Consider the following 23,475-nt stretch of genomic DNA (forward strand, 5'->3'; position numbering starts at 1 on the left):
CTCCCGTTGATGTCCTTTGGGTTGGCGTGTTAATGATTTGTGAGGAGAAGGGCTTTGGCAGTGCTGAACGCAGAAGTGTTCACTTTGTGCTGCAGGCTGTACTGTCATGCTGCAACCTCGGTGCTGGGATGAGGGGAGCTACTTTTTGGAGAACCTGCTCAAGCCTCACCAGCAGAGCTGCATGGTAGGCATCTCCTGCGACTTCCAGCTTTGTTATCGTTTTTTGTGAATCTCCATATGTTCTTCTGTGGCAGCTACCATTTTGCCTTTCACTATTTTTATGGATAAGCTAATTAGCTGCAATAAAACCTTTTGATGATTTTTTAGGTAGGATTGTAAGTAAACTCAGCTGAGACAAGCACTTGACAGTCGAACTAGATGATCTTAGAGGTCTTTGCCAACCTTGGTGACTGTATGGCTTGGGTCAAGCTCATTCAGTCCTGATGTATGCATTTATCAACCTGTGTGGGTTCCAGTCCTAAACAAGGACAGAGAAAGGACGTTGGAGTTGTTTGCTGTCCCTACTCTATCTTCATAATGTCTGGAGTCTGTGTTGTGTAAACTGTTTCTATGCAGCTTGACATGAAATATTGCTGTATAGGAGGCTTGTGTAGAAGGCCACCTTGAGTTAGCTGCTGAGGTGGTAATTAAAGTGTTAACTAATAAACCCACAGCTTTTGTAGACCAGATACTGAGTCTACAGAATACAGAGCTCATAGCATAACTGATGTTTATCTGCCACCCAAGATGGAATGAGTCTCGAATCTTTCTGCAAGTATTTCTGGTGGTCTTAATCTCTTCTGTGCCAGAGGCAGAGAAATAATGCATTCAATTTTGTCAAATTAAGTTTTTAACCATGCATTTAAATTGATTAAATAAAGCGGCAGATTAGGGGAGGAATACTATCTTAAATTGCATTTCAGAACTGATAGCATCTTAATGATGCTAAACCAAAGGTTTCTTTTTTTCAGTGGGCTTGTGGATATGAGAATCCATTCACGGTGTATGCGACTTGGAATGCTGCTATGTCAGAAATAAACTGCCTTGCTCACTTCACTGGTGCAAGTAATGGCCGCGCTTGGAAGTCGCTGCAGACGGAATGGGGAAGGTGCCACATGGTGTGTTCCGTCAGGCCCACTAAGGCTCCTGTTTGATCAAGCTCGTGCTGAGAACAGACGTGTTGGGGGTTTTCCTTTGACACAACGACAGCGTCTTTGGCGAGTCGCTCTCCGACGGCTACATGACAGAACCAATTAGGGGAAAAAAGCCTGTCTCATGTTGTGCACTGAAATTCTGCTGTCTGCAGCCTTGTTCTTTCACCACCCTCTTTTTTTCTCCTTAATCTAGCTTTCGTCAGCCATCCATTGGTTTCTTTGTCCTGCTGTATGTGTGTTTTCTTCCAGCGTTTTTCCTGCATGTAGTTCCTCCCTACCTCGCTTGTCATCTTTTTTGCTGTCTTAATTTGTCCTCCATTTCTTTTCCATCTTGAAGAACTCTTTAGAAGGTGACAAAGCAGAGCTGAAGCCAGGGAAAAGAGCTTTCCCAAACATCTGCTTTGTGCAGGGAGAGAGGAACAAACAGATCACAAATGCAGTTATCAATAAGTATAGCAAAAAAATAATGCTTTTGTGTTTTAAATGAATGCATAGAGTATAGCTCAACCTGATTTGTTGTATTTCTGTTGCACCTAAATTCCTATTTAAGATGCATAGATAGATCTGTTTCTTTTTTGCTTAATTATGTATGTTTGAGTATCAGTGGGAAAAATGTTTTGTTTATTCTCATTACCACATTAGCTAGCTTCATCTCTGACAAATAATGTATTTATTCATCTGAGATGGTTCCTGAAGCTTGAAGAGGTTCCTTGTGACCCAGGCTTTGGAGAATTTTCATTATTAATAATAATTAAATAAGTACCTATATATAGAAACACGTGTATATACGAATCACAGAAGGAGGCACGCGCTGTTTGGATGCGTAACACGGTGCAGTGAAGTGGTCTGAAGCTTTGCAGTCTGTGTTCATGGTGAGAAATGCTAAGAGGTACTGAAACAGCAGGATTGTGTTAAAGGAGCCTTCCTTATGCCTGTGTTGCTGAGATTATTGGAAATTTGTCTAGCATGCTGAACATGCTGCCCTCTTTTCTGTTATTTCAGACGTTAGGACGTAGGCATTTATGTATTATTGGAAGAGTAATTTCAGTCTCTTCCAACTGCAAATGCCCAAGCCATATGCTTGTGGAAATGCCCATTCATTGTAAAGAGGTGTTCTGTTTTGCTTTGAGAATAAGCTCTAACTCCAGCCAGAACTTTCTCCATCTGTAGTATCACTATGACACTAAATACGCACCAGCATTCTTGTTAAAATCATTTTCATCTTGTGTTTTGGAGCAGGCTTCTGTACAGAACAAAACTTCTGTGGCTGCTGTCAAATTAACTTTGAATATCTTGCAGTAATCCCATTGGCATCAGCAAACCAGTTTTTTGCTAGGCACGAGGTAAGTTAGTCTGTTAATCTTCACATGCATGCAGATACTCACAACATAATAGTCCATTTTAGGTAGGTACCGTATGTGAAGTAGTTGCTTTAATTTTCACTTCTCCTTTCCCTCCTGTTGGTTGCATTGTTTCTTCAGCCTTCTTTCATTTGCTTTGGGTGTTCTTAAAGGAAAACTTTTGTAACAATGGAATCCGTGTGTGGGCCATCACCATGGAAACAGCATGATTTTACAAGGGTGGAACATGCAGGGAAATGACTCTCCCAACTTTCTAAGAATTTAAGTCTTGTTTAAAAGCAAAACAACTACTTATAAAATGCTGTTTCAGTACAACTCTGTTTTTCTTAACTAGTTAAACTTAGGAAAGCAAGAAAGCAGGTTTCTCTTGTATTCTTTTCTGGGATTTCTAGCTCTGTTGGAATTGCTTGTGAGGATCCTTCCAGTCCTGATTGTAGTCTTGTTCTGTGTGTGTCTTTGATGGTCATTTCTGCACCTGTGAAGTGTTTGTTCCTGTTTCGTATTATGAAGCATCTTCATGCTCAGTGTGCTTAGAGTTCCTGTCATACTTACAGCACAAAACAGCTATCCTGGCACACAGTAGTCATTTGTACTTTAGCACAGGAACTATAAAATCCTGTCAGCTTTTGAAGATGTGGGTGATGTATTGGAACACTGCATGTCACTAGTCCATCATGAGAAATGACAGGGAATCTTTAACGGCAGCAAGCAATGTCAAGACAGATATTTTTTTTTGTTGTATTTTTTTAATAAAACATTCCACTAAAGCTATTGCTTTCAAGAGGCACTCTGTAGTACAAATGAGGAGAGCTCGATGTGGACAGAGAATGTGTCTGCTGTTGTTCCTAAGGCTTGCCTGAGGGCCTGAATTGTTGGGTTCATAAAATGTCAGATTATTTCCAGCAGGATTACATGATCACAGGTCACAGTACTGGAGGTGCTCGTGGTACACCTCAGCTATTGCTTGCATACAGTTGAGCAGTTTAAGTTTCCTTGGCTTGTTCAGAGCACAACACATTTTCTTTTGCTCTGAACCATTAAAATACTAAGATCATTCTTATAATGTAGCTAACTTACTATTAAAACAGTGCTTCCTGTAGAAGAGAGATCCCTGGAGGTCATTTATAAAGCTTGTGGGTGTCCAACATCAGCACAGAGGTGTGATAGGGACAGGACCACGAGAGACCCTGTTGGGTGACACCAGTGATCCCACAGCCCAGCACTGTGCCCCAGCAGCAACAGAAGGTGCTGTTTAAATACTGTGTGTACATCTGGCTCTGCATCCCTCAGTGTCCATTATTGCATCAGAGATACCAGCTGGTGTCTCCCTGCTGAGCCCTTCTCATCTCTCCCTGTTGACCTGCTGGACTCTGTATCCCCTTAAACTTGCTGATGCTACCTGCCTCTGTACCTCCAGAAGCAGGAGCTTCAGGGAGCTCACTCTGCTCTCATCCCGCTGGAGCTGATCTCCAATGGTTTCTTCACGTAACTCCTACTACTCTTACTATGAACAGTGGTGCTGCATTTATTTATTTAGTTTCTTTCTTGTATCGTGAAATCTGTAAGCATTATGTTTTCGGTACCCTTCCTAATGACGGGCAACGTTTCATAGCCTTTTTTGTTGTTGTTGTTATTGATGGCTACTGCATTTGGTACTGATTATTTCAGAGAAAACAGCAGTGAGTTGGACTTCCTCCTGCAGTCAGAATTGCAGAAAGTGCAAGTGGTGTGATTGAGGTATTGCTCAGAACGTTTTTCCCTAGATGTGTAACGTCACATCTATGTTGAAGTGCATCTGCTAGCTCTTGGTAACTTTTTTTGTGAGGTCCTTTTGCAGTTTCTTCCCACTGGCATGCCATTTGATTTGCCTACACACAAGAGCTTTGTAGTACTTATAGGCTTGAAAACTTGTCATCTGTTCTGTGATACAAGAAAACAACTCCTGAGAAACCATGTTCCTGCCTTTTAATCCATACCTTTCCTACAGGCAAAAGGGTATTCAGATATTGATTCTGTATTCTCTATAGAATCATTTGAGTTGGAAGGGATCTTTAAAGGCCATCTAGTCTGACTCCCCTGCAGAGAACAGGGACACCTACAGTTAGGTCTTGTAGAGCCAAGTTCAGCCTGACCTTGAATGCCTCTGGGGATGGGGCATCCACCACATCTCTAGGCAGTTTGTGCCAGTGCATCACTACCCTTATTGTAAAACACTTTTTTTTTCTTATATCCAGTTTAAATGTCTCCTATTTTAGTCTGAAACCATTTCCTCATGTCCTTTTCCTGCAGACCCTGCTAAAGAGTCTTAGGCACTTTCTTATAGCCCCCTCCTTTAGATACTTTCAGGTCTCCCCAGAGCCTTTTCCAGGCTGAATGGCCCCAACTCTCCCTTCCTCACAAGGGAGGTATTCCATCCTTTGGATCACTCTTGTGCCCCTCCTCTGATGCACTCCAACAGGTCCATGCATCTGTACTGAGGACTCCACATCTGGATGCAGTACTCCAGGTGAGGCCTCACCACTGCAGAGCAGAGGGGCAGGATGAGCTCCCTCACCCTGCTGGCCACACTTCTTTTGATGCACCCCAAGATACAGTTGACCTTCTGGGCTGTGGGGCACATTGCTGGCTCATGTCCAGCTTCCCATCCACCAGTACCTTCAGGTCCTTTTTGACAGGGCTGAGCTCTTTCAATTCTGCATCTTGTATTGATAGCGAGGGCTGCCATCAATCAGGTGCAAGGCCTTGCACTTGACCTTGTTAAACCTCACGAGCTTCTCCTGGGCCCCTTTCCAGGCCTGTCCGGGTTGCTGTGGATGGCATTCTTTCCTAGTATCAACTGAACCACTCGGTTTAATGTCACCTGTGAGCTTGCTGAGGGTGTGCTTGTTCCCACTCTGTGGATGTTGTGTAAATGAACCTAAAGTTTTCAGGTGTGTACTCTTCTAATTGAGGTAAAGGGAAAATGCAGGTGGGTTACATGGCATCTTAATGAGAATTTGGATTGTTTTCTGAAGTCAGTAACTAGTGTTTAACAGCTATAAGCCAAGTGATTTAGGTGGAGCGTTTCCTTCAGCAGCAGAGGGGAAATTGTTACTGGAAACTCTTGAAAAGGCTTCTGTAGATGCTGTAAACTAAGGAGACCAAACATTGCTTTTGTTTTTGAATCACAGTGGGTGGGAAGCAGAAGGCAGGTATAAACAGAAGGCTGGGGGCAGCGAGATGAGTGCCACAGTTAATTAGGTACTGCTTTGTCAGTTATGGAAACAAATACAAACTGATTGTGTTCCCGAAGCACAGGACGACTTCACTGACACTTGTGCTGCAATAGTAGAATATTTTGCTCCTGCATATTTAAAGATCACTGCAAGATATGATGGTGATCATATTGTAAATGTATTTAGGACCTGTTTTGTCATGCAAACACATAATTAATTTTGTATTGTATTTGGGATTCAGAAACAACAGCTCACATTGACATTAATAACTAGTAAAACAGATCTTCTCAAAATGGGAGAACAGAGCAAGCACACTTCTTGAGGGTCTGATAGTGATTCTTGGCTGTTTCCTCATTAACCTTTTCAGAAGGTGTAGATGAAAGCGTTAAGTCCTTACTGCTGATATTCACAGTTGGAAATGAGGATTTAAAAATAATAAATGTCTGCAGTGCAACTTGGATCTCCTATGAAGTTGGGTTGAAAACGAAAAATGTGTGGGTTTGTAAAGTGAATTTGGTAAAGTGACAAAGAATGCTGGCAGGTTTGGTGGATGGGGGATCTGTCCTGTAGTCCTCTCTCTTCCCTTCCCATTTCACCGACAGCACCACATACAAATTGGTTGTTCATGGTGGATATTCACTGCGTCTAAGGCAAATGCAGTAAGTGTGTCAATAGGGGAAAAAATGAAGCAAGCAAGTGGTATTTTTAGTGCTGTCATGGTTAACTTATGAATACTGCATCAGGCACTGGTGTCTATAAAGCACAGAAGCTACTAAAATTTAAAAAAAAAAAAAAAAAAAGGGGAAAAAAAAAAAAGAAAAAAAAGTGAAATTGAGGTGTATAAGGGCGACCAAAAGTTTAGAGAAATGGCTGTCTGTATTGTAGTGATGTTCACCTAAAATTGCCTTAATGGGAAATGATATAATGAGGGGCTGTTAACATTCAGCTCTGCAGAATGCTAAATTAGAAGGTTAGTTGAGGTTAGAAATAAGGTATGCAGTTCTAACAAGGAAGTGAAAATCTCTCTCTCTCTAGATATATATATATAGAGAGAGAGAGATAGATAGATATAGATATATATATATAGAGAGAGAGAGAGAAATGAACCAGTGGTAACTGTAGATCTTGCATGGAAATTTCATCATATTATAAATGCTATTTAATGGCTTTTCCTTAGAGAGAATGCTGTCAGAATGAATTAATGGGAGCTCCAAGGTCTTTGCTGGATCAATTGTGGAGAAATTCTTGAGCTTCCCAACAAAAGTTAATTTACAAAGAATAGTTTACTAAATTTATTTTAAGGGTGAGTTTTCAGCCTAATTGTTTGCTCCTGGGGGGAAAGGAGAGACTGTTCTATCTCAGCTTCATTAAGGAGTAAGGAGCATCTATCCTCTCATAGCAGGAAGGTAGCCTCTGAGGCAACTTTGTGCAGGCTTATTCCCACGAAAGCTAAAAGCTGGTATCCCTAAATGAATTGGCTACTGGTAGATAAATAGGAAAATCACGTCTTCTCATCTTCTCAGAGCTTGTGGTCTGAGCCTGCTCCTGCTGCAAGCCTTTATTCTTTGCTGGAATGAGAGATCAGTTCCTGAACTGAATATCTGAACTGATTTCAAGGGGCTCTGCTAGGTTGGAGTCGGTTGCTGCTGCAGTAAGGCAGGATGAAATTTCATGTGGTCAGCTCCTTACCACAGCTCTGGAAGGAGATCAGTGCTGCAGCCTGGGTAAGCAGTGAGCCTCTGTCCTCAGCCACGGAGCCGTGCTCTCATCTTACTGTGAGGTAAGAACACAGAGCTCACAAAATATCCCTGCTTTCAGTGATTAGATGTTACTCTTGGAATGAAGGTTGTGAAGTTGTGGCTCCATTTCCAGGAAAACATTTGAGGAGAGTCTGCAATGCATAAATGCATAGTTTCATAAAAATAGTTTCAATTTTAATGGAAGGTGAGCGTCTTGGTGTGCTGGATATCATAGAAAAGGCTGTTTGGATTGCATCTGCAAAGCCAGTATGAGGAGTGCACTGCCCCAAACCATTGAGTTGGACTCGGTGATCCTTGTGGGGCCATTCCTGCTGTGAATGTGCTGTGATCTCAGTGCATACGGAAGTAATCACAGTATTCCTTCTTTCAGTCAGTTCCTTTCTGCTTCTCAGTGGCTTCATGTAGGTAACTCATTTGCTTAGCAAGACTTTTGGGTAATGAACTTGTTCTGTTGTACCTCTTACATTGTTACAGCTTCTTTCCTGTTCTGTTTTGGTCATCTGTGTATACTGTGAAGGAAACACTGATTGAAAGTGACCTCTTGAGGCCATCTACGTCATCGTCCTGCTGTCTGACTAGGATTAAAATCAGCTTTACTTGGACTATTTTACCTTTCCTGGCAACGTGCAAAGTTTGTTTGCTCATGTTCCCAGCAGGAGGTGTCCCAAAATGCTGACGCTCTTGTGAGCTGTACTGCAGCAGAGGGACTGTCCTGGCAGCCTTGGTGTGTGCGGCTGTGTTGTGTTTTGGGAGTGCTGCAGAGACGGCCTTGCACTTTTGGAAGTGCTAAATGTGGCTGTGTGAGCTCTGCTGCGCTGATTGAGAAATGGGGGAAAGCTGGGAGACCAGAGATTAAAAAAGGGTATTTAAAACCACATTGCATTGCAAAGTCTGCAAGTGTGTAAAGCAGTGTGAAATTAATAGCTAGCTAAATGCGTGGTCTCAGTCTACTTCTCAGTGAATGATGTATTTAAGATGTTGCCAGAAGCCACTAATCTGCTTTCAGTGTTAGATGTTGAATGAAAAACCGTATTTGGAGAACAAGCTTAGAAAATTTCAAGTCAGAGAAGATGAAAATGCACTGGAGAGGTAGGATAGACCCAAAGGTAGGAAGGGTCATGAAGCTAACCTCCAAAATGTGGGGCTCTGTGACTAGTAAAAATACATGACATAACAAATACTCACTTAATGTTGTGTTAAATGTACAAACAGACACGAAAAACCCTAAAAAAACTTTTGTTTGCATTTGTGATAGTATCTGCTTTTCATTTTATGCTACTATGAGTTAATATTTTTGTAGTAATTGGTGTTTTCCAGAGTGAAGATGCATTAGCGTATGGTGGACTTAATGGTAATACTTAATGGCAATACTTGAAAAATATGATGCAAATACCTTGTTAAGTGCATTTATGCAATTTTCAGTTGACTGATGTGGCCTTCAGGTTTTCAATTTTTCTCCTACTTGTTTTTAACTCACGTGTGTCAACTAATCTTGGAAAACAGCCTCTTGTACTTGGTTGTATTAGAGGAATGTGCATTTGCAGGAGGCATACTCCTCCCAGAGGTGCATCATCTCTCCAGTTAATGGACTTACAGAGTTATTTTGCAGCATAGCGTGGAAGTACTAAATCATTACAGTTGTTGACTTAATTATAGTAACAGTGCTGATCTTGTAGGTTCCTTTGGCTTGGTCCCACTGTGGTCCTTGGGATCGAAGGAAATGTTAATGCAGCTTTTAGTTTTTCATAGTATTTCAAAATTTTGGTGGTTTTTTTTTTTTTTTTTTTTTTTTTAGAGGAATTTAGAGATTGCTCCCATCACTGTAGAAAAATTAAAATGAAATAAGGTTTGAAATCCAAGCAGTGAATGAAATCCGCTGTTTGATTCTGTCTACAAGGGTGGACAGTGATAGGATGAGGGAGAATGGTCTTAAACTGAGACAGGGGAGGTTTAGGTCAGATATTAGGAGGAAGTTTTTCACTCACAGGGTGGTGAGGCACTGGAACAGGTTGCCCAAGGAGGCTGTGGATGCCCCATCCCTGGAGGCATTCAAGGCCAGGCTGGATGTGGCTCTGGGCAGCCTGGTCTGGTGGTTGGTGATCCTGCACATAGCAGGGGGTTGAAACCAGATGATTATTGTGGTCCTTTTCAACCCAGGCCATTCTGTGATTCTAGTTTTTCACTCTAGCACCCTAGGGTGGTTCATCCTCTGTGGGGACGAGCAGGAATTCAGTCTGATTTCTTGAAATACATGTGGAAAGACGATCAAATCTATGTGTAGAAGGTTGCAAGATGCAACACATCTGTGGATTAATTTAATGTTGCAATTTGATGGTAGCTTGAACGTGTCTCCTGCCAGAAGAAAGCTCTGCTCAGTGTACACCAACATGCACTCTATGCAGACGCTTTTGCGCGAGGCAGCTTGGGACTTCTCCTTCCAGCACACAACAGAGCTCCTTCCTGTCAGGGTTTCTCCTGTCTGAAGGCATTCCTTACCACATAAGCTAGTTTTGTTCGTAAGTAGGCGGCACGTTGAGCATCTTTGAAATACAGCTTGCTGTGTTCTGCCAGAATGTAGCATGTGATGTTTCCTCTGCTCTTTTGGGTGTCCTCTTGCTGTTTTTAGTTTGCACTGTAAGTATTTTAACTTTGGTTCTTTATTTTCTCAGAGAATGAAAGTTGAAGTTGAGAGCAGGGTTAGAATTAAGCCTTGTTATTTCCCCAGTAAGTGTCAGAACAGTGACCACCTGCTCTGATAATCTTACCATTCATCCCAGTTGCTGCATCTGTGGATAAAGTTCAGTTTCTGCATGGCTTTTTATACCCAATACAGGGGTTCATTACTCAGTCCTGTTGTCCCCTTTTAAGCAAGGAACTACGTGGACCCTTTTTCTTAGGCTCTGTTCGGTTATATTATTCATTCTCTTTCTACTACTTTTTTTGCCCCTATTTGTATTAATTTCAGGTTTCATCAACTCTGATGTTAATCCCCAGTTCTTGACCTCATTAACTTCTAACTTCTGTGGTCTCATTCTGCGTGCATTTCAGCTTCCTTTTTGAAGCCTGATTGGCACCTTCCATCCCAGTTAGGTTCCCATGTACTGAGTTGACAGGTGTATGAAAATCAGGCAGAAGGAATAGAATGGACATGATGATCTGTTGTGTTTACACTCATGTTTATTCTTCTTGAGGGTATAAGTTTTCTGATATGATCTATTTAGACTCTCAGGCAGTGGTCTTTGTAAAGTCAACTGCTGCTGAAGGCATCCTTGTCACTTATTACAAAAATGTTCAGCATCTATGTTGTGCCTCTCTGTGATAGAGATCCACCTCTTCTAGCATTTCTTCTTGTGTTCCAAACTTGGTCTTCTCTCTCAAGGGTTAAGCATAAAGATAAAAAACAATAACATCTTTGTATGCAGAGGCTGACAACCCTGACACTTAACTCTGGAACTGTAGAGGTGATAGTGAAATCTCTGCGACTTGAATTTGTATGTTTGCACTGCTGTAATAACTGCCCTCATTAGTGCTGTAATCTTTACCCTTCAGCTAGGTGGGCAAAAACTTAATCTTGATAATAAACAGAATGAGACAAGTTAAACAGTCTTAATTTACACGTGACATACCTCTCAGTTAGCAAATTGCCTCAGGTTATGTGCTTTATTAAGCAAATGCAGCCTTGTAGAAAAGCGATTAGGCTAACCTGGTTTTAGAGCTGTTTTTCTTTTTCCTTCTAAATGCGTTTCTTTATTGTTACAGAAATTTCAAGACATTCTTTGCCAGCAGGTAAGTCTGCTTCTTTCCTTTATGCCTTGATCTGACAGCAAGCAGAACTTGCTTGCAATACAGTAATGTTTTTATATAACCAGAGCCTGGGTTCTTCCTGGCACTGTCGTGATACTTCATCATGGGGGCACCTGGGGTAATGCTGGGGTCAGAACAAAGCCTGTTGATGTACAGACCTTTTTATATTTAAACGATGGATTTTGACAAGAGGAGGAGGAAACCAGTGCAAATTGATGCTATTGTAAAATATGAATTATATCACTTGCGTGTTTAAAAGAGCAGAGTGTGTGATAAAGCTGTCAGAAGACAGGTAAGCAGAAATACTGGTGATGAATCAGAGGGACAGCTGCACGGAGATAGGAGGTTTATGGCTGGGAGAGTGTGGGTTCTTGATTTGTTTGTAATTTCTGCATTAACAAAGCTGCTCTGGAGTCATCATCATGGTTCACTTGGAGTAAAAGCTGAGCAAGTTTTGCATTGGGTATTATCAAACCTGCTGCCTTTGATGCTTACTCTGCCTTTGTGACTTTCCTTATGGATCCTTTCTTCCGTCTTTTCCTAAAGTATGTTTCACACAGAAGCCACAAAGGTGGCTTTGGTTGGATGAGTGAATTTGTGAAATGAAGCTCTTTGCAGTAATCCTGAATCTGCTCTGGAAGTAGTTGGTTCCCATTTGAATCCAGTGGTTGTTTCAGTTAAAAGCTTGACAGCTGATGTGTTGTGCAGTCTTTCCATGGGAGCTTTTTCTGTTCTGGGACAGAATTGTGCTTGCTTGAAGCCGTGAAGAGAACTTTAAATGGGGAACAAGTTGTTTATTTTCAACAGTAAAATTATTTTAGAGTGCTGAGGGCGGTTGTCAAATAGGTGATTACTGGTGGGGTATCTTGGAAGAACAACTGTCTGGTGTTTGGTCAGGCTTGTGGGAAGACAGCAGATCTTATTTTTCAGTTTTCATTTGGGACTTGAAGATTTTGTCTGATACTGTAAGTCTGAGTCACAATGAGATAATTCTTTTCAATTTGTGAAGGGGGGGAAAGGGGGGGATGATGTCCTAATTGTACTTAGCATTGAACACTCATAAAGGCCCAAGATTCTGAAATGATAACTTCGTTTCTGCCACGAGATAAGGAGGCTTCATATAGGCTAGAAAGGCTGTATGCCAGAATTTGACTGTAGCAGGGATTTGACTTATTCAAAGATAAGCAAATTAAGGAAAGTTGTTTTAAAACATGCTTAAAGTATGGTCAGAAGAATAGAGTGTATGGAAAGGAATCCCACAAAGGCCTGACTTGTCCTGTGGCGTTACAATGGCTTCATTAATGGCCGTGATGATGGACTTAGTGTGCTTATTCAATCTACAAGTGACAGCAGTATAAAAAAGGGCTGCAAGCACACTGGATGATGGGATTAAAACTCAACAGAAAGGGGCTGGAGAAATAGATGAAAGATGCAGTGTGGTTAAATTAAAGGTGAGGTTCTGCATTTAGGTGGAAAGCTTTAATTGATGTTCAGTCATCAGAACTCATTCTTGCTTATTTCAAGTTTTGCAGAACTTTGTCCTGGGTGCCACTTTTAACAGTGGACAATAGATGTCACTAGAAATGCTCCACTTCTTCCTCCTACTTTTTTTTTCCGTGCTCAAACTTTGTATTACAATACATTGGAGGGGTTTGCAGTGTTTGAATACTTTCCAGGAGAACACATAAAATACACTTCATTATAGTGTCGTGCTTGAGGTTGTGTTGCATGTAAACTCATTGTGGTCAGTGGTGTACCAAAGACATCCAGAAAACTTCCTTTTCACTTTGCTTTTATAGCTATCTTCTTGTAGAAATGACTGTGTGCAGTTGAATGCATTAGATGATTGGGCTACTAATCCAATCATTAAATCATTACTAGGGAGTTACCCTGCATTAAGCTGTATCACTACTTTGAAGTCAGTAGGTAACTTGGATGTTTCACTGCCTGTAAATTGGGTCCCTGGATATGATTGTAGAGTTTCTGGCATGTAAACCAGTAGGGCCTTGGAAGGCAATGTGTTAAAATACCATCATTTAACAGCCAGACAGATCCAAGTGCTCCTGTGTGTATGTGAAGCTATCCTTGAATGTGAGCGTGCTCACAGCATGCCTGGTGGAATGAAAGGCCAGTTTTCTGTTGGTAAATGCTTTTAATCTATTAGTGCTGTTGGGATTAAAACCAGCTGGATGTTCCTGGATGTTGTTCCCTTCTGAATTTAAAACAGGTGTAGATGTTGCTGTTTGTTGCAGGGGAGTTGGACTAGATGACCTTTAAAGGTCCCTTCCAACTCACAGGTTTCTATGATTCTACTATTAAAGTGATACAGCAGACAGTTCTTCAGCCCAGCACTTTGTTCCTGATCCCGTAGTGCAAATAAGCATTCATTGCTAGAATTGAGAAATAGTGACAACCAAAAATTTGTATTAAAGAACTACCAGATAGCTAGAGAATAGTGAGAAAAATATATATTGTGTTTACAGTCAGAAATATGAAATAGGATCTTGAATAGAGATGTTCTGTCCTGGAAGACCATCTCCTTCAGAGTTAACTCTTGTGAGTTAAGTGTTGTTCTCCTAGCATGAGGTAATAATTGATAGGAGTGAATATCCTTTGTTTGTGTATTTCAGATATTCAGTATGTTTGAAGTCCATGTGATGCTTTTGTGTGTTTTTTTTTTTTTTAATGTGTGGCATATTTTTAATGTGTGGCATAGTTTGGCTGCGTGTGTATGATACCTTTGTTGCCTTGAAATATTAAATAGTTTTGGAACTAGTTTTAGTTCCATGTGTTTATTTAGGGCCAGAAAAGAAAGAAACGAGATGATACATCTTCAACGCTGCTTAGATGTTGCTCAGCCTGAAATAAAAATGCTTCTGCATTTCATCTCTTGTTAGTGTGTTCCTTCCTGCAGAAAGCCTGTTAATTACCCCTTCAGTTAAACCACATTAATCTCATGGCACCTTCCAGAGAAACACTGCCTTGAAACAACCTGCTGCTGCCTTTCCTCTTAGCTGCCAGATATGAGGTGGGTGTTTAATGCTGTGCTGTGCAGCTACATCTTCCTTATCCTACATAGACATCAGCTGTGATAAATCTGAACATAGCAACTTGAAATGCAGTGTTGCTTTTCAGACCATAGGAAGGAAAAAAAAAAATGCAAGGCTACTTTGTATGTTAAAAGATGGAAAGCTGAACACTGTTTGAGGAAAAGCCAGCTGAAGCTTAGTGGCAAGAACTGACTAATTGACGATATGCAGAACTTCTAAAATGTTCGCATTTGTTACAGGGAGTAATAAATTCTGCAGCAATTATTCACACAGCTGAGAATGAGCTCAGTAACATTAGTGGAGAACTGTTGTCAGTGTCTCTGTTTAAAGGGAGAAAATGAATAATTTTCTCTACCAGCTGTGTAGTTGTAGCCTTTTGATTTGTGCTGCAGTTTTATATATAAATCTGAACTGCTATGGATAGTAAGCAGTTCCCTTCAGAACTTCAGGGGAAATGGTTTTAAGTTGAGGGAGGGAAAATTTAGGTTGGATGTCAGGGGGAAGTTCTTTACAGATTGAGAGTGGTGAGGTGCTGGAACAGGCTGCCCAGAGAGGCTGTGGATGCCCCATCCCTGGAGGTGTTCAAGGCCAGGTTGGATGGGGCCCTGGGCAGCCTGGTCTGGTATTAAATGGGGAGGTGGTGGCCCTGAATGTGGCAAGGGTTGGAGCTTCATGGTCCTTGAGGTCCCTTCCAGCCCTGGCCATTCTGTGATTCTGTAACTCCTGACTGAATGCCTGCATGTCCTGCCTGGGGAGACAGCAAGGAGACCTGCATTTCCTGTTTCCTTAGAGGTAGTTTACCTTTAGATAAACTGTTTTTTTTCTTAAGGGATCTAAGAAAAACTTACCCAAGATTCTGGTTCTTACCCAGGAGTATTGCATTCACTGAATTCAATACAGCGGTTGTAACTTAAAAGTTAGTTTTTCATATCTGCTGTGTCTTTGGTTGTAATTTATGTTTAGAAGAGGTGCTCATACCAATAAAAGAACACAGAATTAGTAATTTTTAGTTGATAAAATGTTAGTGTTGTTAATTCAGAATAGCAGTCTGTGTGCCTCTCAAAGTTCAGAAGGCATGGGAAGGCTTTTTCTTCTTTTGATGTGACTTTATAGCTTTTTTTTTTTTCCACCACCCAGTGCTGTATTGCAAAACTCCTATTCCTGATGGATGAGAATTACTGCTCATAAAGCTTAGTAAGGAAGCTTTCCTTGCTATTATATGCAAAATCTTCCTGTTTTAAAACTTTATAGGGTACCTTTAACAATCATCTGTGCTTGTAAAATACCATTTCCCTCCCTCATATACCCCTGACGCTTGCGAAGCAATACATTTGTCCTTGGTCTGTTGCTGTTAGGTATCTGGCATTTTGTATTAAATGTTCTAGGGAGGTGGGAGAAGGCAGCTAAATATTGGAATTTAAGTGATTGCAGGCCTTCCTAGTGAGACTCTGCCTATTTTGGCTGCTCTTTTGACACCGCCCTCATCCACCCTTCCCTTGCCTCCATCCGTATTTTGTAGCTGGTGTCCACACAATTCAAAAGCACCAGCATATTTTGGATACAGGGATAACTTTCTTATCAGTGAGTCTGACGTGCAACAGAGTTGAGATGCTGAGGTATACTAAACATGACTAAAATCTATGTAACTTAGCATTTCTGTTGTTTTTTTTTTTTCCCTTTAGAAAATGATCTTGTTAATCTCCTGTTTGTTCTGGCTAGTCTCTGCCTGGAGTTGCTGACCACAAGCCATTGAGTCTGACAGTCTGGACAGTTTTCAGTTCATCTTGCTGCCATTTATTTAGTCAATACTTTCATTTCATCCATAAAGATGTCATGGGAGACAGTGTTGAAAGCCTTTCTGAAGTAAAGATTAACCATGTCTTGTCCACCAGGTTCCTCCTTTCATGGTAGAATTCCATCAGGTTGGTCAGGAGTGATTTCTCATTCGCATTTCAGCATTCGCTGAATGCTTTTGATTGTCTTGTTATTTTTGTATGTTTTGGAAATGATCTGTGGATATTTGGTTCATCTCCTCAGGGAGGAAGGTAATGCTGAGCAGCCTTTAGTTACCCAGGTGCCCTTGTTGGAATTCCACTTGAGGTGTTCGCTCCTCAAAGAGGATCCCAGCCAGAACCACGTTGGCAGTGCCAGTTGTGCAGCCACTTGTTGACCTACAAGATCCATCTATTGTTCCTCAAGCCATTGCTTTTCTCATCAGTATCAGTACGGACAAAAGGATAAATGCCTGCAGTGTCAGCAAGCTAGAGGCAGACTTACAAGTAATTATCATAGCTAAGTTCATGAGTTTATTGTTCCGTGCTGAAGACATTTCATCAGCATAATGGTGAGTATTAATTTGATAGTGTTTAAAGGCAACTGCGCCATTTAAACCAGCTTGAAATGCTACCACAGTCTGGTTTGTTCATTTTGAAATTGGGTTAGAGCATAACTGGATTTGTTATGACTCAGAAAATACAGGACTACATAAGCTTAATTATTTTGCAGCAGAGAGAACCTCCTTTTCTTGTAACAGTGTGAGGGGTGTAAGGGAAGATATCTACAGTGACCCATCTGTGAATCTGTTTTTAAAAACAGGAGGATGTGCAGTGCTGATGTGGTGTGCTCTGTAAATGTAACTTAGATGCCTCTGAGCACTGCAGAGTTTTACTGAGTGGTAATAAATTCTAGGTGCAGATACAGAGGTTTTGAGTGAAATATTATTTAAGTACTTACAGAAAGTATTCTTAAACTTTGGTATCTGTATTACTAGCAGCATAAATATGCAGTTTAAGTAGCTCTGTCTTCTCTCTTCCACCTGTGCATGGCTGCCAGACTGTGCTTGAAGGTTCTGTTTGGGTCCTGTCTTGTACTGTAAGTGTTATCTATTCTCAGCCTGACATTTGCATCCTGGTGTGGGAAAAATAATTACTGCAACGTAATTGTGTCCTTTAAATAGATACCTATGGCACTTGAGATAACTGTTTCAGAAATATGCTTAGGGACTTTAAACTAATGAGAAGACCTCTGTGATTCCAGACCTAATAATGAATCGTGTGTGAACTTGACAGTAATAATAAAAAGGAAGAAAGGAAAATGCTTTATCAGGTGTTCTGTGTATCCACTCTAAATACTACTGTAATTATCAAGCTGTAAGGAATCAAGAGAACTTAGACTGAAGAGCAGTCTCTTTCATTGGAAGGCCACAGCTATTCCTTTGCTCCAGTGATATTCTTGTGTCTTACTTTTGATCGCTTAGAACTGCAGTTGAGTTTTCTCCAGTTGAGAAATTTGCCCTTTGCTCATTGTGTGTATATGCGTAGGGAGGGCCAGAAGAGAAAGATGAGTTAGAAGGTAAAAGATTCCAGCATAGAGAAGAAATTTCAGTATAGAGTATTGAACTTCTGGGATCGAAGTCTGGAGAACTGATAGTTATGTGGCACTCCCAGCAATTGGTTTTGTGTGTTCTTATGCTCGAAAAGTGATGTGATGCATTTATAACTTGATTTATGGCACAATGACATGGCTGTGTGAAAAAGTAGGGGATAGGAGTTGATGACATGAAAATGGGAAGTCCTTCAACTCCTGTGCTGATGTTCCTGTAAACGTTAACAAGATGGCTTAACTGTCTGATCACTTCAAAAAACGAACAGCGAAACAAACCGGCAGCAGCTCAGCACATTTCTGTGTTGCTTCCTGTCTAGCTCCCAAGGTTTTGGGGACACACAGTTAGGATCGTTCCTGTGTGCTTCTATGGACTCATCTAGAAGTGGAAAAATTCCAGAAGTCAAGGTATGTGATATACAAAGGCATGCTCATGAGAGCTATTCAAGTGGCATCCTTAATTTGGATCTAAAGTAGAATTTTGTCTGGACTGCACCAAGCTTACAGAAATGTGACGTTTTTCACATTGCTACAGGAGAGACTGATTTTTGGCCTTGGGGAGCAGCTGTATAACAAATGCTGCTGTACTTCTCAGAAGGGAAGGTTCCCCCTCTCTTGTGGAAGAGAAATGGAGCTGGTGCCCTGACTGCAATGGGGACCTTTGCTAAGCCTGACCAAGTACAGCCGGACTGGCTTTAAGAAATGCCTGCCTGTGCAGCTGCTCTTTTTTAGGGAGCCTTTTAAAGGTATTTGTTAAGGAGATGGGAATTTAAGAGATTTTAGGATCCTGTCTTACAGGAGGAAAAAACTAAGAGCAAAGCAGGACAGTGAGTCAGTTGGGCACTAGGATATCATCAGTGAGAGACTGATGCTTCTTTGCAACTCAAAACCTTTGGTTGCAGTCACTGAAATTATCTTTTTCTGGATTTAAATGCAGTAAGAAAACAAGAAATTCTGAAAGCTAAAAAACAAACAAAAATTAGTAATTGTGGTACATGAGCAGTGTCCTGCTTATGCCCGTGCTGCATGTAGCCCTTTATAAGACTACTCCATAGAAAGTATAGTTTCTGCTGATTTCTGTAGTTCTTTCAATTTGCAGTTCTTTCAACTAGCAGAAATTAAACACTGGACAGACCTTTCTTAAACTGCTCACCGTGGTGTTCTCCTGTCCAGTTACATTCACATCCCAAATTGTAGCATTCTACTGCTGAAGCAACCTAAATGACTGAGCGGTGACTTCATCAGCCTTGGTAAAACTTTCAGGGTGTTACTAAGTGGAATTGAGCACGACTATCAGTGTGTTTCAGTGGCACCTGAGGTCTGCTTGGGCGAGAACATTGAGGATGCTTGATACATTGTTAAGAATGTTAGTAGTAGTAAGGTGATGGTAGCAGCAAATGCAAAGTCAAGGAAGGGTGAGGATGGCAGTATTACTGAAAAAAGGATTCTGGAAATCAAGTTGGAACTTGAGTGTTGAGTTTATATATAAAATATTAGTTGTTAGAGTGTTTTTTATTCTGCAAGACCTGAGTTGGGAGCGGCCTGGGATTGTCTTCCAAAATACACATCAGCTTGTTTGAAGTAGAACATTGTGGGCAGGAGGAAAAGCATTACATGGCTGATCTTTTCTCAAGCTTTGTTATAAGTTAGGACTGCAATGATCACAAATAAGACTATATGATTATTCTTAGTGTAAAGCTGCATTTCTCTGCTTTGTGAAGTTAACTAATAGTTGTGCAGGTTTGGTACTGTTCTTTTTGGTTTTGCTCAGCACAAGACTGAAGGAAGGCAGTAGTAATAAAAATACTAGATGTTCTGCCTATGATTTCTTCCTTTCCTTCCCTTTTTTTAAAGGATGAAGAATGCAATTAAGAAAATAACCAAACAATTTCACAATAATTGTGATAGTTTCTGCAAGACATTTCCATGCTGGATGGGGTTATATTATGGGGAATGGGATATCAGTACGTTTAGAATGAAAAAAACTTTAGAAGCTATTTGACATGTTCCTTAGGTTTTCATATGGGAAGCCAAGCTAATAAATATGTGTTCTTGTAGCAAATACATTTTCCTCAATGCTTTATTCCTAAAAGAAGTTTGTGTTAAGTGCTTAGGCTTCCATTGGAGAGGTAGAATTATGCTTGGGATGGATATGAGACTTCTTAAATTCTCCAGAAATTAACTGTGGCACAAAGTTGTCTTCCAGATTGTCTTAATTCACCTTATACCTTTCAAAAAGAAATAGGAATCTCAAGTTTCTACTTAGTCTCCATTTAGATTCATTGCTACAGTATTGTTTGATGTATTTTGCTGCTCAGCAATGAGCAATAACTTATTCAGGAGGACTTAATGTTGAGAAGTATTGGAACTGTCTTTCCAGAATTAATAGCATTTATCTTGGAATACAGATTTACCTGCTTTCTTGAAATAAATTTCTAGAGGCTGGATGTGCCAGGATGTAAACACACATTGTGCTTGCATTTCAGCTCATCTTGCAGAAGTGTTAAAAACTTCATTTAAACTTCCAAGTTTTCATTAGCAGGTCAGCTGCTCGTTGAGTCCGTAGAAGTCTGCATTTGAGGTACTGACATCCTTGAATGCAGAACTAATTAAGGAAGGATTTTAAGTGCAAGTTCAGAGGATGATGATTGACGATGTTTAATGATCTGCCTCTTTCAGAGCTGGAGGAGAAAAGGAGGTCTGTCCTTCTGTGCAAAGAGAAAAATGACTAAACTGAAGTCATTTAACCTATTAAGAAGGAAGCTGAATGGCTTCGTCTGCAATGTGAAAATTCTCGTTATGCCTTCATCTCAGGATGCTTGAACTTCTCTACCACTGTGGTTTACTACATTTTAATCCCTGTGTCAACAAGGCAACACAAGGCTTAGTTGCCTTCTGTTTATGCATTCAGTTATTTTCCTCTTATTCCTTTGTTCTCATAAAAAAGAAAACCTGAGTACTGTGCCTTGGTTGAAAGGCATCAAATGGGGTTGTGGAGACTAATGCCGGTTTCTTTGGAAGTGGTTCTTGACAGCTCAGTACTATAGAAGAAATGAGTTCTTGGCCTTGTCAGATGCTGTTACGTGCCAATAGTGTTGTTCCTCTGACATTTGGCAATGTAGGTCATTCAAGTTTCTGTCAGGTTTTTTAATGTTCTGTCTACCATTGCAAGAAACTGGATATTAATTTAATAGTATTTACGTCCTTACATTTTGGCTCCCACAACTACACCCGATGTTCAAGGTAAGGCTGCACTGCACAAAAAGAGAAATAATCAGTGCCTTTATATGGAATTGCACTCAGTATTTCAGTGTTGCATCTGGTTAGCTAAAACAAGTTTTGTTGGGTGGTGAGGTCACGGAAGCCTTCTTAAAACTGAGCAGCATGTCCTTGTGTTTTCTGGGTGCTTTCATACCAGTGTGCAGGCACTTTGATAGTTAAACCTCTTTGATAGAACAGGCTGACAAGATGCTGGTTTAGTTAGACAGACAAATGAGGCTATTTAAGGTGATGGGTTTTGTACTGTCCTCATGTCACTCAAAACCTTTTTTTCAACCTTTGATCCCTATAGCAGAGGAGAGAATGACTACCTGAGGAAGTGGTCCTTGAAGGTTTATTGCCATTTTCATGAGGCAGAGACATAAAAGAAAGTTCCTGTAAAGGGAAGGGCACTTCTTGGTATAACATTGCAATGGGGTTTGGTTGAAGTAAGAAAGAGTAAAATTTTTTTCTCTCTACTAGGGATTGTCTTAAACAAAAAGTTAAATTCAATATGTTGGTGTATCTCATGAACCAGTTTTCAACCCAAATTATGCTTATTGAAGATGGAGTGGGGTGTTTGTGTTTTTGATTTCTTGCTTTTTAAATTCAGGTTAGGCACAGAATTTGCTTGTTTGAGCAGCCTTAATATTTATATTTACAAAACTCTGAACAGACATGTAAAAAATATTTTTTAACCATATGTTTCCTTAGACTTGCAGGATGTCAGTATAGGCTTGAGCATTCTGTAACACCGAAACCTTAACATTGGATAGCTATTTACCATAGCCTTTACACCACTCTTCCTTCAATAAGAAATACAAAGCTTATTGTTCAACCAGATTTTTAAAATATAAATTGAATGGTGTTGCATTTTTTTGTCAGCTTGTTGGTTTATATTCAGTTTAACTGCATTTAGCGACTTGAATATCTGAGGGAACAGCTAATGTTATATTTGTGCTTTATGTAACACCGTGAGTCTTTGAAAATTACATGCTTTCTTCTGAGGTGCAGTGATACATAAATTAGACACAACTTGTAAACAGCTGTTTAGAACAATTTTTCTTGCTAAGTTGTTGTTCTAGCTCTGTATTTAGCATATGAAAAAGAAGCTGGAAGGACAAGAGAGACAGCATGTCCAGACTGCCATTTCTGGAAAAGTACTGGGCCTTCTGTGACTGCGTAGCTTTCTTCCTATTGTGTAACTGGTTGTGATGTAGATCAGAGGAAAGGCAGCTCAGATATGAACAGACACTGAAGACATTTCATAGTGTCACATTTCTAGTACGACTTTTCTCATTTACCTTCGAGTTTATGAAGATGGGTTCTAAGGAGCATCTGTAAGCTCAGCTGATCCACTTGTGGGTCCCGTCCTCTGAACAAAACAAATCCATGCAGAGTTGGTTTCCTCTAGACAGCATCAAAGGGTTGAGAACCTCCCCTCAAGATGCTTTCTGTTGTGGTTACTGCATAAACAGTGTCTTCTCTCTATAAATAGAGGAAATGTTATCAATCTGGTGGCCAATCTGGATAGCTTTCTCTCACTCCTGTGCCTCCTTTTCATTCAAGAAATGTGAAGAGAAAGAGTGCAAAAGGATAAGCACGAGGAACCTATCACAGGGCAGAAATATCACACTTCATTTTGCCTTAAACAAATGAGCAAGGTATGTTGGGTTGGATCTTTGCACCTCTTACTTTCTTAAGTCCCGATGGAGCAGACTCTTGCTGTATGGAAGCACTGGGATTGTGAAGGAACATCTCAAAAGGTGTCTTGAGAACAGTAGCAGGTGTGTATATTGTTTTGGAAGCAGCCTAGGATCTGAAGAGGCAGAAGATTGGAATTAATGTCCTAAGAAAGGAGTAATTTTGAACCATGGTACTGAGTTTATATTTCCTTACGATAAGATTTTGAAAAAGTAAAATGAAGGAAGTGGGAGACTATAAGGAGATGCTGTGACTTTCATGTTTGTGGAGTAACGCAGTCTGTATGGGTTTAGAAAATGGCCAGTCTGTATTCATCAAATAATAAAAACAGAGCCATCACAGAATGGCCAGGGTTGGAAGGGACCTCAAGGATCGTGAAGCTCCAACCCCCTGCCACATGCAGGGCCACCAACCTCCCCATTTAATACCAGACCAGGCTGCCCAGGGCCCCATCCAACCTGGCCTTGAACACCTCCAGGGACCGGGCATCCACAGCCTCTCTGGGCAGCCTGTTCCAGCACCTCACCACTCTCAATCTGTGAAGAACTTCCCCCTGACATCCAACCAAAATCTTCCCTTCCTCAACTTAAAGCTGTTTCCCCTTGTCCAGGTATCCTAATGGTCCTTCTAACAGTTAGCTTAACAGTGTGGCCAGGGCACAGCATGTTGTCTCTTTTGTTCCTCAACATCAGAGGATTCTTTGGGAAGGGGGAAGAGTTGGGGAGACTCAGCAGTACTTTTCTCCTTTCCTGTCTGAGTGACCAACTCTGTTTGCTTTCCCCACTCCA

General features: G+C 40.8%; 1 protein-coding gene across 2 annotated transcripts in view; it reads left to right on the plus strand.

The window, feature by feature from the left end:
• Positions 1-23,475, plus strand: part of PTK2 (protein tyrosine kinase 2) — a 195,935-nt gene that overhangs the window by 28,414 nt on the left and 144,046 nt on the right. Inside the window, exon 3 of one of the 2 annotated variants that reach the window (XM_042809085.1) lies at positions 11,250-11,276. The exons of the other annotated variant lie outside the window; for it this stretch is intronic. The gene's annotated coding sequence lies outside the window, so the exon portion shown is untranslated. The remainder of the gene's footprint in view (positions 1-11,249; positions 11,277-23,475) is intronic. 2 annotated transcript variants of the gene reach the window in all.

This window comes from Centrocercus urophasianus, unplaced genomic scaffold (assembly GCF_019232065.1).
Source record: "Centrocercus urophasianus isolate 14NV4802_14NV808 unplaced genomic scaffold, USGS_Curo_1.0 seq_11, whole genome shotgun sequence".
Classification (NCBI taxonomy): domain Eukaryota; kingdom Metazoa; phylum Chordata; class Aves; order Galliformes; family Phasianidae; genus Centrocercus; species Centrocercus urophasianus.